Source organism: Heliconius melpomene, chromosome 19, assembly GCF_056956725.1.
Source record: "Heliconius melpomene rosina isolate 202511_hmr_F chromosome 19, ASM5695672v1, whole genome shotgun sequence".
In the NCBI taxonomy this organism is placed as follows: Eukaryota; Metazoa; Arthropoda; class Insecta; order Lepidoptera; family Nymphalidae; genus Heliconius; species Heliconius melpomene.
Genome location: NC_140407.1, coordinates 9,464,108 through 9,480,796, shown reverse-complemented (window position 1 = coordinate 9,480,796; position 16,689 = coordinate 9,464,108). Strand labels below are relative to the sequence as shown.

The following is a 16,689-nucleotide window of genomic DNA, read 5'->3' as shown; positions in this document are numbered from 1 at the left end:
CTTGCCTCCATAATATTTAATTCTTACTATATATTATTTAATAATAATATAAACAATTTGTTACTGCTTCGTTGTTTACCAATAGTCGCACTAACTAAGTTTCTAACCAGTAACGAACTCAAATAGTGGAGTGTATACAAATAGCTACTATATTATACTGTACGAGTATATATCAGTTGATACTTCGAAGACTGCTGTTGAATTCGATCCTTATACTTATGTTCTTATCTTAGTCTATTCGAGGTATAAGACCAAGTAAACCCGAGTGTTTTAATAAATAAATTGTTAATTAATGTGTATACCTAAATAAATAAACATAATTTTCAAAAATATTTTGTATCATCGAATTTCTCATAGACGTCATATCCTTTAGGCATTAATATTTGTAACTTAGCTTATATTATCTTTGTACAAATTGTCTTTGTACGAATGTCTATTTAATTGTTACTTTTGTATGATGTATGATGTCTTTGTATGATGTATAAGGCGACGCGGAATTAATTAATAATTATAATATAGAGAAAGAAAGTATGTAAGTACGCTCTGGTCTATTCCTTTATACCCTAAATCTTCTACATGGGGATGAATTGTATTGTCTGTGGTGCGTATAACACACGGAGAATATAAATAAAATATTTACTGAAAAAATTTGCATTTTTTATCGTAATTTCGGACAATGATAGGCACGCATATGCTTTTACTATGTCGATTATATTACGAGCATTGTGCATAACTGGAACGTTGAAATGAAAATTGAATTAATAATATAAGCGGAATTGTTCACAAGCAGTAAAACATTTTATAAATTATAGTCATATTTAAAACATAATGATGATATATGCTCAAAATCAACAATAACAGAACAAATCAAAAATATTTATATGATAAAACTAAACAAAAAGGCCGCACACATATACAGATTGCTAAAAATGTCTGGAAGATTTATATAGCTTTACCACTCGTTTGACGCTGCCAGAATGGTAATAGATTCGGCTGCAACAGCTATTGTGGAGCAGGTCTGCATGTGTACATTTCCAAAAGCTGTTATTTATAGTGGCACTTTCGTTAAGAGTTTACTGAGAAGATTTAGCTTAAAGAAAATATTTATTTTTAAATACATTTTGTTTGCTTTTTTGTTGTAAAACTATTTAAATATTTTACATACTACTACGTATTTAACTTTATGAATATTAAACATACGAATGACTTATTTTTATTTCGCCTCTAGTAGAAAAAATACGGTGAATGCCGCCACTTAACACGCAATGTCTGAAATTCAGGCAAAACGTGAAGAACAGAGTACCTATCTTAATACCAGGTCGCCCCAGCCTAACCTGCTATGCGAGAAAAAGTGCGAAGCTGCTTCCTTTTTTAGGGTTTCGTACCTTGAGGCAAGAAACCCTAAATAAACTTTGTTGACTGATTTTGTATGAAATTCCTGATTTTGTATGAAATTCCTGATTTTGTATGAAATTCCTGATTTTGTATGAAGTCGCCGCATAATCGAAACTTATAGACTGTTTCTCTGAACCTACAGCCATGAAAGGCACAAAATGTGAACTTACAATACAAATAAAGGAATGAGCTATTCCGACTCGCACTTAACCAGTTTTTTAGATAAAAAAAACAGCTATGATAATCAATTTCAAAATATTAATATAACACCATAGCTGTTGGAACCGCGAGTCGGCATTATTAGACGTGTTCAACAGTGTTCAGTTAAAGCGACCAATAATACCGTGTTAATAAATCATCTTGACAGGTATTACTCCGCACCTCCGCGTCAGCTTAATTTCGTCACTTACCAACACTCATTTAGGCAAACCCAAAGTACAGAACTCTTGAATTGGTGTCATCTATCATTATATCAACTCAAGTTCTAGTATGAATTAAATTTATACTATGAATGTAATTTGCTAATATTCTACTGGAATAACGTTTGTAAGTAGAAGTTGTATTTAATTCAATTTTTATTACTTCTGCTTAATAATTAGTAAACAAAAACAAAAATTATAAGCCAATAAATATTTCAGGTACTAATTTTAACGGTTATAAAAGATGTCATATAATTTGTGTGTATGTTCTATAAAGTTTAATAATACTTAAGCTTAATAATGTATTATTAAATTCCATACACAATTAAGTGGAAAATTAAAGTAGAATTTTCATTTACATTTTACCATAGGGGCTCAGTATGTACGAGTTAAAAGGGGTATTCTCAATTTCGTGCATAGAAGAACCACAGTCATTTGTTCCTGTTGCTCAAACGAGTTTAAACAAATTTTGGCGAGCATCCGCCGTGTTTAACATTCTTTATGCTACCAATTTAAATACTGTGTACAGTATCCGCGACGCGAGTTGTGTTTATATTTATAATATTCATAATCAAAGATAAATATAAATATAAATATTTATAAACTAAAATATTTTATAGCTATAATTATAGTTGTTTGCTTATTTAGCTTCACGTTTTATCCTCTAGACAGAGAAAATAGACCAAATGCTACGGTCTTTGTTTACCTGTTTCGCCTTGTCCACTGGTGTCAACCTCATTCGTCATTCATTCCTCCGCGATAACACATATATCTCAATATCTTAATATAAATTATATAAATATAAGTACTAAATAACCTAAGTGTTAGCCAATTATTTCAATCTATCTGTCGCCCGTACCAAATCGCGGGGCTGTTTAGGCGAAAATAAAGTAGAGAAAAAGACCTATTCATACATGCCCTCAAAGGGGTCCTCGTGTTTTTACGTGACATTCGTCACTCACTCTTTCATTATAAATCTTTTTGGCCATTCATCACTCGTATTCACTTATTCTCTCGACGTTCCCAAACATCCTGAACACCTTCTTCTTCATTCTCACTGCGACGTCCATGCTAGTATCTGCCATTCTGTGTATCTCTTTACTCGGTCAGCTAAGCAAAGTTCGCAATTCCAGAGCATTCATCTCTCTTTTATTATATAACACCCACGCATTTACTAATCCTTATTAATCTCATTAGACCAGTTGCCGCGATATTGTTGCTTGGCTAAAATTAGATTTTTTTTCTGGATCAATACCTAAGTAATTGTTTATTAAAAATGGTGGTTGTTTTTATATATTATTATTATATTATTATTATTATTATATTATTATTATTATATTATATAACAACTTCACAAGCGACGAGATATGCGAATAGAGTACAACACGTTCACAACACATAATTAGAAACTGTAGCCTGTGGACAGTGTACACAAAATTAACTGCTTTTGTTATAACAACGCATGTTTATGGTTAAAAACATCAAACAATAGAATATCACCATATATAAAATATCAAATATATTCAATAATAATCGATAATCGCCTTTGAATATGAAAATGCTTAAAGGAGTTGGCAAACCGCAATATGCACTTGCTCGTGTACTTTTACGTTGGCATTTCCTTGAGGATATGGTTAAATGAAATGGTTGTTGTTAAATAGTAATTTGGTTCTTATTCCAATAGCATAAAGAACATAACAGATTGGAAACTTATGGAGACTTACTATGTGACTAACGATAAAACTCTGCAGAAGTCTAACGGTCGTCTTAACAATAAAAATTCTTGTCGCTTTTAAAAACATCTTTTATAAATTTAAATTTCGCAACATGACTTTAATTTTATAAAAAAATAATGTTTTAATGTTACAAGCTTGTTTTTACTTTTATATTTATTAGTAGTGGGCCCGTGCGGAGCTACGTCCGCTTGAAATAGATATATTAATAAAGATATTAAAAACTAAAAATTAAGTCAATTCAGTAAAACAGTTGTATACAATAACTGTTACGCGAATTAGCAAATTTGTCGAACTAAATACTTTAAATTGACATATTTTTTTTATTTATGGACCGATTGTAATAAAAAAAATATATATGTTTTCGGAAGCTTGCCAGAATACAATAGTGAAAACCGCATCTAAATCGGTTAAATCAATTCTGAGATTAGCAATAATAAACGCACAGACAAACGGACAAACAGATAAAAAAATTAAAAATCATTATTTTGGGTTCTATTAGGTTAATAAAGGTTCCCAATAACATTTTTTTTAAATATCTTCCAAGTACAGACACCGACCTTACGATTTTACTATAAGTATATAAGTATCTTACAAAGTTTTATCAATAAATAACAAATTAAAACTTTCTTACAAACTATACGGGCCTTTAGCAACCTCCGAGGGATGAAAAATCAACAAATCAATTCTATAGCGAAATCAATCACAAAACATCAAATACTTTAGAACTTTTGCCATTTACATGGTATTTTTTTGTCATTATGATTCCTTCGGCCGTAACTTTTTGTTTTTTATATTAATAAGGAAAATCGATGTATAATATGCAAATAATTGAAGCGTATTGCTGCTTTATAGACTTTCAATTTTTTTTAATTGTTCTCTTTAACAGTAATGATTAAAGTTTCGTCAAATAGTTAATTTTTAATTATATGATTGCTTAATAAAAAATACATTTTCTGTTATATACATTGCTTAACATTACAAAAATAATGAGGTAGAGGTAGGGCTTAAATTTCCAGCGGATGTCGACTTAAATTTGTCCAAAAACTAAACGAAGACCGACAGACATAATATTATGTTAGAGCAGATATTATAAAAAAAATATATTTAATTCTCATGACCTGTTATAAATTGGTATGAGTACAAATAGTAAAATTTTATTATGAAATACATTTATATATGTATAATAGGAAAAAACTCGTATTTCGACGCTATAAATAGAATTAAATTTAATAGGGTACTTCTGGTTAACAAAGAATAATGAAAATTAGGACCTAGCATATGGACGTTAGGTGCATCAGATGCATGGAATGGCTTCTTCGACTACCAGCCCATGATATTGATATATAAGATGTGGTTGCTAATTATTAATAGTTAATACAGGGTTCTATTATACAAATATATTTTAATTAATATAATTGTACAATATTGCTCTATTCGGATACAGCAATATGAATTATTGATTATTTCCCTTATGAGATAGATTTATATAAATAAACGGGTCTAAATAGAAATATATTTCAACGAGAACAAAGAGAAACCACGCAAGTCCGGCACGTTTTCCAATATAATCAGTGTGTGTAAATTAAAAAGAATATACGAAAGCCTTTGTTTTTCATAACTTGTATGAAATTTACGTGTTGGTGAATAATTAGAAAAAAATAGAGTTTCTGCTGCTTGCTGATAGACCTTATATTGTATAGAATTTACAGCTTAATCTTTCGATAGAGAAGTCTACTTTAAAATTCTAAATTCAATATTCAAAATATTCTTTATTCAAATAAATTATTAATGAAATGCATTAAACGAATGTACATGTCAACAAAAAGCTCCCACCGGTTTGGAAGGCAGTTCTGCTGAGAAGAGCCGGCAAGAAACTCAATAGTTGCTCTTTTCAAAGTCCATGGTATATTTTACTATTACATTAGCTGGCAGCTATCCTGCCTGACATTCAATAGACATTAATTCCATACATGTTCATCCTCCAAATATTCTTGTACAATGTAATAAGCTTTAGTCTAATCTAGTTTTAAATATAAATCTAATTGATAAATTATTAAAAACTTACATTCATTGATAGGTACATACATCTCTTGAACGAGAATTCCTTCAAGTTTTGTTTTGTTAGTAGACTTCAGTCGAAAAAAATAGTTTATATTGGTACTTACTAACTTATTTTTATTAACTTTTTTATTTATGAACCGATTGAAATACATAGACAAACACTAAATGTTTTTTCTCATATATCTTCATGTAAATATACTGAACAGGTACGATTTTATTATAAGTATAGATTAAAAATATAATGGAAAATTTTAATTAATAATAGCTACATTAAAAATCTAAGTAGGTATTACTTATGATAATGAACGTGAACCGTTTGAAAATACAATTTTCTTTCGAGGCAAATATGACTAATGGACTGTTTCATAATACATGTGTTACTTTACTTATGACTAGTGGACCCGGACGCGGCTACGCTTGCTTGAACTATAAGAATTTTTTCACGTCGGTCATACTCATACTATGCCGCCCTAGCCTAGGTCATTTCGAATCAGTGACATCACCTTAATTATTAATTAGAATGTTATACAGTAAAATATAATTTCAATATAGATGAAATGCTATAAGTGACTATTATATTTATTTTCATAAGGATAAATATCAAAATGTCGCGGTAACGGTTGCGTAGCGACGCGACGCGGCGGTTGTTATTAATATGGCAGAATAAATTGCATGTCAAATTAGAAAGTACTTTAAAATATATTAGTTTATATGTGTAATGTAATGTTATATAGCCTATAGCACTTCTGAAGAATGCAGCTTTCATACAAAACAAAAACAAAGTAAATCGATCCAGTAGATCCAGAGATCTTAGCGTTTAAACAAACAAACAAACAAATTCTTTCGCTTTATTATATTAGTATACATATAGTATAGAGTATAGATTAATTAATTAACTAAAAAACATAATATGATGGAAATATTAATAGTGTAAGAAATCAGAAGCGGTTAGTTAGCGTTTTTAAGAAACCACGATAAAAACACATACCGTCTATATGTTTTTAACTTACTCGGATAGAGGTTCCACATAATTACAATAAGTGACAAGTTCCACTCAATAACAACACTACACACTAGATATTTTCCAATCAGGGCTTCCGTCTACAAGCTTCTGTGCCCGTTTGACACAATTCCATTGCTTTTATTGTCTTTTTCACTCAAAACCACCCACTTTTTACATGGCTACGCTAACATTAGATATAATTAGAGTAACTTATTATTAATATGGAAAAGAGGAAAATGTTTTCATTAATTTATATATAGATTGTCTGAAACAGCCATTAAGCTACTAAATCTCCAATACAAAACTTAACTTGCTAATGGACGCCACTCAACAGTAAGACGAAGTCGCGTACTTTGTGACCGTCGCATCGTCGTACCCAACTTATAGCGCTTCTCATGTTCTTAATGTTTTTACACAAACATTCTACTAAGTTTATACGATAACGACACTAAATTATCTTTTTGTGATATTTAAACGAATCTAATAGATTTTTCTTGTCATGACATATAATATACAGGGTGTTTTTGTCTTCAACATTTAAAAGGAAAGGACAATTGTTACTACTTTATAAAAGCCTAATACAATTAAAAGAGAGAGAGAGAAAGAGATTTTGCCATTTGTTAAGAATGACGCACACAGACAAACTTATCAAAGCGATAAAACATACGATTGTATACACATATTGATTACATACGCATTTACGTACATATACATTTTCTTAGTTCATCGTCTTCATTTAAAATCTATCTTTCTAAGCTTAAATTTAAGTGATTCCAATTTTCTAGGTGTGACCTAAGATTACAATATTCATAATATATACCTACCTTCCTAAACCTAAAAAAAAACAAAATTAATATAAAAGTATGTAATATGACAAAATACAATTATCTACAGCGATGACACGTGAAGTAATAAATCGAAAGAATTTTTATTTTATTTTAAACTAGAAATGTAGTATGTGTTTTAAAAATATTTCACTGTTTCTATGAAGGAAATGTCAAAAACGAGAAAAGGGGAAATTAAAGTGTCCGTTACAGTCACTGAGAGACAACACTCGTGAATAGAGTTGCATCGAACGATGCACTAGTGTTTTAATTTCACATGTGAAAATGAAAAATCAAAAAAAAATCGCTTTATCCTGCATGTAGTAGGGTAGGCAGGGGGAGGCATTAAGACACTCCGCTCTCCACTTTCCGCCTAATTCTAGAGGCATTACGTGTTGCTTGGCGGAACTCTACGCCACGCTTTTCGTTGACCTAGAGCGAAATGTAAATATTAAATATTTAATCTCCTCGAATAGGAATCGAACCCACAACTTGCACAACTCGCGGCAGGACTGGCGGCAAATAAAACCTAATAATTAATCAGCCATAATGTAATAAGCCATATTCAAATTAAATTTTACCTACTAATGGTGGAAATCTTTGTTTCCAGCTTGGACAGCGGAATCCGACGATGACGCACCCTCCCTCCATATCATGGCTCGATCATTAGTGTACAATGTCGGCGAGAAGAAGGGTATCTTTTGCAAAGGAAAAAATTTAAATGAGGTATTATTGTGCATATTTATAGTCACAATCATTTATAAGAGAACTATTTCAATATTATTATGATTCTTCCTATGACCATATAATAAGCATATATGAAAGAACGTTTAATAATATAATAGCATATAAGCATCTACAATTATTTGGTGGTAAGATAAGAATTTAATTAATTTCTTTAGAACTAACATTTTAACAGGATTTGAGGTTTTACATGCGAAAATTAATAAGTTTTTGTTATAACGAAAAACTTTTCTCTTATCCAAGTTATTAAGTTCTCACATTTCATGCGCCTAATAAATTTTGAGTAGCAAATTGCCAGAAGACGTGTTACCAGCTGCCACGTATTAACCATCATTTACTTGCTTAATTCGTGAATACTTAGCCGCTTTGAACATTCATCAAGAAAATTTACTTTACGTTATTCTAGGTTTAACCACGACGCCCTTACATTTTATTATTATGTACACATATTTAATTAGATCATTTCAAGAAATTACTAACTAATATTTTTTCAGTCTATTGAATGGTATTCTCCATCTGGGAAAGTCGAAGGTCTATCTTCTAAGAATGACAGAGTGTTTGTTGAGAGGCAAAGGAACGACACGTTGCCTCTCATCATCATCAGTGCTCAGCTTGAGGATACAGGAAACTGGACTTGTAAATCTGGCACACTTGAACAAACCCTGAAAATTGTTGTTGGCGGTAAGTGTTTTGTTTATACATATTATCTTTTCTTATTCATTCTCTTATTTAGTGATGGCGGTGGAAATAACGTAAATCTTTTTCATATTCATATTAAAAATGAAATTATGAAGGAAAATAAGAAAATGTAAATTATATATAAATGGACGTAATATGTCTGGTTAAATCTGCACTTATTGAGTTATAATAGTCTACAGTAGGTACATTCATTACCATGATATTCTACTTAATTTATAATGTCTTTAATAAATCTCATAGCGTAATACACGTTTATCATTAATCAAAATGATTTACTTAAAAGCTTCCAACATCTTTTGTAATATTATTAATATACAGCGATAACGATGTCTTGTATTATGTAGGTACCTAAGTTATTTGGAATTTTTATCATTTAGATACTTATTAATATATTTTTTTAAACGGAATTACTCAGGCAAACGTTTTTTTATTAAATTTGGAATATTTAATGAAAAAAACCCGATAATTAATATGAAAAATTTCGCTATCATAATTTTTTTCACTTTTTCATAAAATAATAGAAATTGACATCACGTTTTCGCCTCCAAAAAGTTAATAAATCTTTTATTTAAAATTCTTCAGTGTCTTCTAGATTTGCTTCTATGATCTAGATTTGCTTTGATTTCTAAACTTCCAAAATTTAAAATATCAGTAAAAAAAATTCTGACAAGTAAAGCTTATTACACTGTTATTACTGTTCGAGAATACTTAGGGGACAAACATGTAATGTCTATTGAATGTAATGCAGGATAGCTGCCATCTAATGTAAAAGATTGTACCATTGATTTTGAAAAGAGCAACTGTTGAGTTTCTTGCCGGCTCTTCTCAGCAGAACTGCCTTCCGAACCGGTGGTAGCTTTTTGTTCATATGTTCATTCGACGATTCAAAAGTGCTTATAATAATTGCTTATTTGAATAAAGAATATTTTGAATTTTGAATTTGAACGAGTATTATAAGCCCAGTATATTATACAATCTTTATTTAAACTTGTTCTATTATACATATAATATATTATTGCAGTAAAGTATGTATAAAAACTTGTGAGTGAAGACAATGAAATTTCTGAAGCTAATAATTTTATAATAATATAACATTTTATTTAAGTTCATTTTACATATTATGTTTTGTTTTGTTTTGTAAACTTATAAGGAGTTATAAATTTGTAATTTAATATTATAATTTAACATATTAATTTCGAAGCTATTCAAACTTGTTAATAATTTCTATGATATTCTTACTCATGGTTTAACTTTAACTTTGGCTTAAGTTTCTACATCAACTTATATACTAGAACTAATATAAACTGCATTAATTATGCAAACAAATTCCTCCTCTAACGGCAAGCTATATATAAAATATAACTTATTTATAGCATATTTAATATAAAATAAATAAATCAAAGGCAATATTATAGGTACGAGTATATTATTAAAGCAGAAGTTTTTCTCAATAAATAAATAAAACTTAACATACTCTTTGCAGAAAAAGTCAATCTAAGTCCAAAAGAGGAAAATGTGGATGGTGAAGAAACAAAATCTATAAAATTTGAATGTGTAGCCAAAGGTCATCCACGTCCTGTAGTGCAATGGTACAATGCTAAAGGGACTATTACAGGTTCATTTTATTATTTATTATAAGTTTTATTAAGTAAAGTTACGGAGAGAGTGCCGTGACACTAAATTTTCTGCTATATATATGAAACAAAGGAAGCAATAAAAAAACATACAAATAGAACGACAGAGACCGTCGTGGGCCAATGTCTATGGACGAGTGCGTGACTGTTACCGCGATGTGACATGGGTTCGATTCTCATTCGGGAAACTGAAATATTTATTATTTTCATTTCTTCGCTCTTGCAACAAGATAATTAATCATTGGTACGTTTATCTCTCTCTATATCATTATTCGTTGGTACTTTTTAATAAATATATGATTTATTCAAAATATTAATAACAAACTTTTAGATGACAGAAAAAAATATATTATCAAGCAGAAAGGAGATAATTGTCAGTTAGAATTAGGAATTTGACTCATCTTGACACCGGCGAGTATTGGTGTAAAGCGACCCAGGAGGCATTGTCCTACTATAGCTTGAAACGTGTGTTCCTAACTGTTCAACGTAAGTGTTTTGAAAATAATTATAATGATAGAAAAATGAAAATATTTATCCTATCAAAAACAAATGTGAAATTAGGGCTAACTAAAGGGATACATTTATATGTAAGTTAAGCTAAACAAGGTAAGTTTCAACAAACCTTAAGCTTATTTAAAATAAACTTTTCTATTAACATTTTAGCATTGTATGCCTAAAATATCATAATTTAAAATTTACGAAGCGAATTAAGCAAAACAAACTTTGGCTTATATAACTTATCTACGGAATATAGAACAACTTTAAAATAAAATTAACTGCCACCCATCCCTGAATAAGCTTTTTACTTCATTCAAAAGCATTAAATCCCAGCACAGCTGGTTTTTCTAAGAGCTTAAGTGCTTAATGATAATTTATCACGGCTGTGGTACAATAACAGTAGGAATCCATTCCCTGCATAACTAAATCGAAACTTTTATTTTTGAATAAATTATACTCAAAATTTATACCTAAGTATAATTATGTAATGACTGACGTACTCAAGTGTTTCTTTTTATTTCTGTGCTATTTTTACAGTTTTGAACTGCGTTGCCTACTAAAGAAATATAATTTTACAATATAAACATTTACGAGTATAAGATCACACCTTAAAATGACTAGTAGATCAAGTTCAACTTCTTAACTAAGTTTCAATAGAACTGTGTGCTTGGTGGAAAGGGCAACATGGCCGCTCGAAAGCAACATTGCAATTTGATATTGAAAATGACAATTCATGACCGTAGTTTGTCTCGTTTATTTATCTCTATATATAAAATCGAAAGGTCACTCACTCATCACGAAATCTCAGAAACTACAAGTGCTAGGAAACTCAAATTTTGCGTAGGAGTTAGTTATAGGACGTAGGTGCTCGCTAAGACGGGAATTTGCAATATTCGACTTCTAAGGGATTGTTTTTGCGGTCGAAAGTTTGTATGAAACTTCGTTACTACAAATGCTAGAAGTCTCAAATTTTGCATAGACGTAACTAGGACGTAGTCATGGAGACAGAAACTAATAATAACAAAGTTCACGCGGGTGTAACCGCGAGCGGGCCGCTAGTATATATATATATATATAAGTGATTTTTATTATTATTGTACAACTACGTAAGTTATTTATTTCAACAGTTGGCTTTTCTTTTAATAAATATTATTATTAAAAAAATATATCTTACCAGCAACGTTGCCTAGATCCATAATAAACACATGACGTATTCACAAGGTTGCATAAATTATTAATTCGAATTAATTATATGGGTTGAATTCAAAAAAGAAGAAAAATAAATATATATCATTGATATTGCAGACAAACCTATTATTTACAACCACGTCACGCAAGAGATGTTCTATTCAAAGTTCAAAACTGAAGAAGTCTATGCAATTATGAATGAAACGTAAGTAATGCAAAAAAAATATTTTCATCTTTACCCACTTTACTTTTGTTTAACTTGATATAAGCCTATGTATAATAGTATAGCTGTTTAAAAAGATGCAAATGGGAAATTTAATAATTCAGTTATAGATGTATATATATATATATATATATACACATACTGGTGGTATAAAAAATTAAGATGATTAAAAAAAAAGAAACAGTCAATAACGCTACATTTAGCCCCCAAAAAACGAAGAAGAACGAAGAACTTAACCGGTTTTTCTGTTTTAGAAAAAATATCACATGTAGTGTGACCGCTCATCCTCCACCCACCTTCAAGTGGAATAAACGTAATAATGGATATGATGAAGAGATAAATGATGAAGATGTCGTAAGTTTAAAATGCGTTTATAATAATATCAAATACAAAAATGTTGGGTCGGTAAACATGACTGACGGTGATGAGTTCTTTTCTCATTGAATAAATTATTTTCGTTCTAGCAATCATTTTCGTTGAGTTCCGCCATTTCCACGATTTTTTATTTGGTACACATATAAAATGAAATTTAAACCAACTTCGAAAAGGAGAGGTCCGTCGTGCCGCACAGGGGCACAAGCGTGGCTATAAACGCGACAGGTTATGGGTTCCAATTCCGCTCGAGGAAATTAAATATTTAAATATTTTCATTTCTTCGCTCTGGTGTCGAGGTAAAGCGCGGCGTTGAGTCCCACCACTCAACACACAATGCCTCCAGAACTCGGCAGAAAGTGGGGAGCGGAGCTCCCTCTGCCTACACTAAGAAACAAAAAGGATGAAGTTTATATAATTTCTACTGTGTTTTCTTGTACCTGTTTCTTAATGTATTTCAAAAACATATTTTTAATATTTATAATCTGTAATTTTTAGATTGATTACAGTTCAAATGGCACACGTAGCTTTTCAGTATTGCAGCTCAAGTTATATAGCAAGGATAATTTGGGCGAATATAAATGTTCCGTTTCAAACGAAAAAGGCCACGTGTCCATCGTATTTCATGTTCAACTCGGAAATAAACCAAATCCACCTGATTCTGTGAGTAGAATAAATTTATATTAAAAAATAGATTCTAAATAGGTAGTGTAAGCACGATAGTTGTGAGTTCGATTCTCGCCAGAGGGTATTAATTATTTTCATTTCCCCGATATGGTAAGAAAAAGCGCGCGTTTGAGTTCCACCACTCAATAAGCAATGTCTCAAGTCTGGAGAGATAACAAACAAACAAAATACTCTTTATTGTACCATAGAAAAGACACATATACATGTATTTAATACATAGAACAGTACAATTGGCGGCCTTATCGCTAAGAGAGCGATCTCTTCCAGGCAACCTTTGGGTAGAAAAGAGAATACATTGTCTGAAAAGGGAAGGGGTGTACAGAGCTGATATCTAGTTTTACACACACATACATAAATAAATAAATAAATACAGACATACATACATACATACATACATACATACATACATACATACATACATACATACATACACACATACATAAATATATAAATAAATACATAATACTTTGCTTATAAAATAATTTCTTTTTTTTTTGAACACAGAAACAAGAACATGAAATAAATACAAAAAATACTATCGAAACCTAGGTACTTATAGCGTTAAATAATAATCTTTCAGCCTCTTTTTAAATGTTTGTATAGTCAAAGCTTGTTTGACTGTTAAGGGTAAGGAATTCCACAAGCGGACAGATTTGATAGTGAAGGAATTGGTATAGAAGGAAGAAGAAGAACGAGGAAATTCAAGGGTTAAACGAGACTTAGAGCGGAGTGGTAAATTATGTGATTCACATAAAAACTTAAATCGTTCTTTAAGATATGAAGGGGAATGCGTAGAAAAGAGAACATTATACAAAAGACAGAGAACGTGAGTATTCCGGCGAAGTCGAATAGGGAGCCACTTGAGTTTTTTACGAAATTCGGATACGTGGTCGTACTTGCGAAGTCCAAAAATGAACCTTATGCAAACATTTTGGAGCCGCTCAAGCTTATTTAATTGCTCCTCTTTTATGTCAAGATAACAACAATCAGCATAATCGAGAATTGGTAGTAGGAGTGATTGTGCCAGCGCAACCTTAGTAGGAATGGGTAAGATATTACGTAGTCGACGTAACGACGCAACAGCTGAAAATATTTTTCTACTTACCTCACTAATTAACGGTTTCCAGGATAAATGCTGGTCAAACATAATTCCTAGATTTTTAACTTTGTCAGTAAAAGGGACGCAGGTTCCATCAAGCGATAATAATGGCAATTCATGAAACGTAATTTTAGAGATAAGTCTTGGACTACCTATTATAATTGCTTGAGTCTTTTTTGCATTTAGTTTTAAGCCTAAGGATTTACTACGTACTGTAATAGCTCTCAGTTCTTCATTCAATGCTAAGATTGTGTTTGAAAGATCGTGCAACGAACTTTGACGACATATTTGCAGATCGTCAGCGTAAAGGTGGTAGGGAGAAGCAATATTATGACAGAAATAATTAATAAATAGTGAAAATAAGAGAGGGGACAACACGCCACCTTGTGGAACGCCAGCAAGCACCGGGGACCATTCAGAATAAGAATCCTGTGTCCGGATACGTTGCTTGCGACCATGCAAGTAAGAATGAAACCAATCAATCACTTTAGGAGATATGTTAAGAGAATACATAATGGCTAATAGGATATCAAAGTCTATGGTATTGAAGGCGTCACTAAAGTCAAGCAGAATCATAACGGTAACTTGATGATTCTCCATACCCAGACGAATGTTATCCGATATGTTAACCAGTGCAGTAGTCGTACTATAACCAGGTCTGAAACCAGATTGTAAAGGATTAAAAAGGTTGTTATGAGTCAGGTATTTACTAAGTTGTTGGTGTATGAGACGCTCAAGGACTTTTGATAGAAATGGTAAAATGGATATAGGTCGGAAATCAGACATGGAAGAAGGATTGCGGTTTTTAGGCAGTGGCGTTAGCTGAGCTTCTTTCCAGGATGAAGGAAAGGTATCACTTTCTATGGAAAAATTTAGAATTGTTGTTAAGACAGGAATCAGGATATCAAGGATAGGTATGATCATCTTACGACTAATGCAATCAGCGCCAACAGCGTCAGATGAAATGGCCAATATATTCTTCTTAACATCACTTTCGGTGAATTGAGTGAAATTGAAACTGTGATTTATAGGGGTGGGTAAGGCACGAATTTGATTTAGAGATTTTAATTTAGTGGGTACATCAATTGTAACAGAAGGAGAGAGAGAGATAGTGATGAACAAAATATTTTGAACTAGTAACTAACTTCTTTCTGATTATTGCAGATTATATTCACAGATTTATACCTAATTATTTTATATTTTAATAATTATATTCGCATATTTTCAGATTAATTTTGTATCTGCGACTGCTACTGAACTAACATTTAATGTCACTTGTACCACATGCAATTTTGCTGAACAAGAAGAAATGTCACCCAATCCTGCTAATTTAACAGTTTTAGGTAAATATTTCTAATAAAACATTGTTCATATATGTATAGGCATTCGTTAAATAATATTTAACTCATTAATTTATTCCAGTTTTAAGTTGTCTGAAAAAGATAACTTGCTTATCTAGCGATGGAGCTGCCTATTGTGCTATCTAAGCTCATAATATAAAACCATTATATTATTATGTTTTAAATACAAATAAATATAATATTAATTAATGTAAAATCTTTTACAATTAATATATTACTATACTTGTTTCCAATTATAACAACGAAAATAACAACTGCGTGAAAGGAAAGTGCTTGTTTGTATCTAAATATTTTTCCTTATTATTTAGCATTTATATTCCCTATCGAGAACATGACACATCTGTAGGGAAGGAAAAGGATAATAATGTTTTCCCTTTTCATTACAGGATACACATTCGAGCTTGTTCCAGTCCGTACAGATTACCCAGCAGATTGGAATTCAGCAACCGAGTTTAATATCGATATTAAATTTTCTAATGGTAAAATTTTACGTTATATTCTACAGTACATCTATTTAGAGGTTTAGCCAACGTAGCATAGTGCATGACTGTAAGAACGATAGCTGTGGGTTCGATTAATTTTTTTAGGTAGGCAGAGGAGCCTAGTTTACACTCTACGTTTACCATTAAGACATTTCCAAACCACACTTTCCGCCGAATTCTTAAGGTATTACGTGTTATAACTCTCCGCTGCGCTGAAGCCACGCGTAATCGTTAGTTTTAGAGTTCTATACCCAAAGGGTGACG

The 16,689-nt window shown here is 31.2% G+C and overlaps 1 pseudogene across 1 annotated transcript in view; it reads left to right on the top strand.

Moving 5' to 3' along the window:
• Positions 1–16,689, top strand: part of LOC146528656 (limbic system-associated membrane protein-like) — a 79,966-nt pseudogene that overhangs the window by 60,807 nt on the left and 2,470 nt on the right. Inside the window, exons 2-10 of the transcript XR_014879130.1 lie at positions 8,049–8,164; positions 8,677–8,863; positions 10,365–10,496; positions 10,847–11,001; positions 12,319–12,406; positions 12,679–12,778; positions 13,295–13,459; positions 15,811–15,925; positions 16,330–16,422. The product of XR_014879130.1 is annotated as a limbic system-associated membrane protein-like (transcript). The remainder of the gene's footprint in view (positions 1–8,048; positions 8,165–8,676; positions 8,864–10,364; positions 10,497–10,846; positions 11,002–12,318; positions 12,407–12,678; positions 12,779–13,294; positions 13,460–15,810; positions 15,926–16,329; positions 16,423–16,689) is intronic.